This window comes from Papaver somniferum, chromosome 1 (genome assembly GCF_003573695.1).
Source record: "Papaver somniferum cultivar HN1 chromosome 1, ASM357369v1, whole genome shotgun sequence".
NCBI lineage: Eukaryota > Viridiplantae > Streptophyta > Magnoliopsida > Ranunculales > Papaveraceae > Papaver > Papaver somniferum.
This window is the reverse complement of record NC_039358.1, coordinates 16716627-16719699: the sequence shown is the minus strand read 5'-3', so window position 1 is coordinate 16719699 and position 3073 is coordinate 16716627. Positions and strand designations below refer to the sequence as shown.

Here is a 3073-nt window from a genome sequence, read left to right as displayed (position 1 = left end):
CATTTTTGATGATTCTTGTCGACAATTCGTAAATGCAATATCTTCCACGTATGAGTCGTTAGGTTTCCCGCTCTACATGAGTATATTTGAGACCCTTTGTGATTGAACACGACTAATTTTCCTACAATAGATTCCCGGATCCTTAACACTTCACATCCCTGGTTACCGATATTTCGTTTGGATTCATTCTATTAGTTTAGTTTATTTTATTCGTTTTTTATTCTTTTCTAAAAATCCAAACACATCATTATTGGTTAGTCGATTAGGAATATTAGTTATCAGTATTTCCACCGCTCCCTTTGGGTTCGACCCGTACTTGCCTCTGTCTACTAGTTGGACACCGATCGACTGCGGTTATTACAAATAGGGTTTTCCCATATCCTATCAATTTTTGGCGCCGCTGCCGGGGAGCGGTTGTGGAATATTGTAATTAGTATTTTTGATTTTGTAAATAGTTAGATTTTTCTTTTATTTTAATTTTTGTACAGTATTTTAATTTTAATTTTAGGATTTCTTTTTCCTTTTGACTTGTTTTGTGTTTCAGAATTTTATTTCAGGAGCCTTTTTGAGGATGATGAGTGCTTCTCAGGAGACGTCATCTAAGATGACACTTGGAGAATATATGCGTAGAAGTTAACATTCTCTGGAGACGTCATCTGAGATGAAGCTTGGTGAGTATATGCATGGGTAAGGGTGCACAGGAACCGAGCCGAAAAACCTGACTGTGCCGGAACCGGTGGAATTGTACATGGTTTTGTGCCGAACCGAGGAAGGGGGTACAGGTTCCGGTTCTAAATCTGAGAACCGGCCTCTAGGAGGTACAGGTACACGTCCCTATTCAAGTCCCGTCCCGTCCTGTTTGTACCGAGTAATAATGACCATTAGATTTAGGGATTTAATCTGAATATCTGATGGTGGTATAAATATAAAAATTAGGTAGGGTTTCTCATTTTCTTTTTTCTCCTTCTTCTTTGCAGCTCCTCTCTATTTGAGAAGGAACACGAACACCCGTTACAGGGAAGAGTTTTCTTCTCTTCAAGACTTCAACTTAACGAACACCAGTTACACCACCTCTCGTGTCTTTTTGCAGAAGCAGCAAACCAGAAGAAGAAGAAATTTCTCTTGTAAATTTTTTTGTTTTTTTTCTTCTCTAATTTTACTGATTCCTTATTGTGTTTATTGTTTAATCATTTGATTTGGACTGCTGGGTTCTTTGAATTTTTTTTTAATTTGAGATTGATTTGGTAATATGCAATATGGATTAACTTTTGTGATTTTGAGAATATTGAAATTGATTGCTCTGCCTCTAACTGATCTGTAACTTTTGTGATTTCAGCAATTAAGATTTGGTGCTGCAATTAAAGCTCCTCGTATTACATCTAAGAATATCATTAGGTAAGCGCAAGAATTTTAATTTTTACGATTCTGAAATTGAGTCGTTGATTATCGTGTGTTTTAGTTATTTTATCACTGTTTTTATTATTCTCTACCACGATTCAAGGAACTTTTAGGACAAATACATGCATATATGGATCTGGGATTGAGACTAAGCTTTGTTTTTCTTGGTGGGAGGTTGAAATGTGTTTTACGAGTCTTATGTTCAATTTCTAGAGTTGTTGGAGTATTGCTGACAAGTGACAACTTCCTTTCTTGATTTCAACTCTACTGGTATAATTTGGGGAGAAGTTGTTTTAGATAGTGACCATTCCCATGTTTAATTAAACACAATTGTTATGGATACACTAGGAGAAATGATTGTCACTCTGCTTTCATTCCAATCTTTTTCCTTGTTACTTTTTTAGTAATAGTGACTAACTGGCTAACTTGTTATTATTTTTTTTTGCAGAGTTACTGGGTCCTATCAAAAATAATGCCACCACCAGTGCTGCCATGGAATAGATCTCCACAACCATTTCACCACCACTGCTACCACTTCAATTCTTCTTTTCTTCAGTGTAGTGTGTAGTACTGCAGCTATTAGTTGTTAAGACAATCACACTTAAGAGTTAAGACTATTGTAGTATTGTTTGTGTGTGTGTGTGTGTGTGTGTCTGTGTGTTTCTCCTGCTGCCTGTAGTGTACTGCAGTCTGCAGCTTTGCTACTTGTTATTTTTTCAGATTTTCAAGACTTTGGCACTTTGCTTTGCTAGTATTATTTCTACTTGTTAGTTGTTACTTATTGTGCTTTGATTGAGATATTGCTTAATATATTGTTGCTCAGTAAAACATGTACTTAAGCTGCTTAACATACCAAAATTTGTCTGGAAAACTGACAGGAAAATCTGTCTGGAATTCTGACAGAAAGTACCGACTGGTACCGGAACCGTGCCCGGTATTGTACTTGTCCAGAATGGTACCGGAACCGAGGACAGAGGTACATGTACCGGTCCAAAAACTAAGAACCGAGACTAGGGAGGTACAGGTACTCGGACTCGATAAGAACCGAGCCGAACCTTACCGTGTGCACCCTTATGCATGGGTCATGGCATACAGAAGTTCTTGCTCCACATATGGTAAGTGAAGAGTCACCTAAAACGATATATGAGAAGTATTACAAACACACACTGCCTAGTTTGAAACAAAGATTAATAATTCTTGAATGCCGGAGGTTATATGCAGATGAAGACTTAGAAGAACCTGTTTATACAGAAGATATTGTTGGTGAGACTAATGATGAGACAATAGACGTTCATAATGAGATACCTTCTAGTCATTTGAATTGTGAGATTCCTATAGGTCACTTGGCTGCACATGATAATGAGTCGATTATTCGTGACATTGTTGCTCCATTGAGCCATTGTTTTGCTGAACCATCTTGTGATTTCTTGATTGCTGATGTGAATGTGGAGTCGATTGATACTGTTCAGGTAACTTGCACTGCTTATTTTGAACCTTATTCAGTTTGCATATCTGACTTTGCTAATTCCGATGTCCCTATGCTTATTGATGTTGTCAATGCATTGTGTCTTCCAATGGTTAATCAAGGTAACTCAACAACGGAAGTTATTTCCGCGGACTTAGAACTTGATTTAGAAGTTACTGATTTTGATAAACTTGAACCATTAGATACATG

The 3073-nt window shown here is 37.2% G+C and overlaps 1 long non-coding RNA gene across 2 annotated transcripts; it reads left to right on the top strand.

Annotated features, from left to right (window-relative positions):
• Positions 1-510: 510 nt before the first annotated feature.
• On the top strand, positions 511-2155 carry LOC113326322. 2 transcript variants are annotated; one of them, XR_003348361.1, is made up of 4 exons: positions 511-824; positions 978-1124; positions 1337-1395; positions 1847-2155. It is a non-coding gene; the product is annotated as an uncharacterized LOC113326322 (long non-coding RNA). The 2 variants fall into 2 exon arrangements; XR_003348362.1 differs by having other exon boundaries at positions 544-818.
• The last annotated feature ends 918 nt before the right edge of the window (positions 2156-3073 follow it).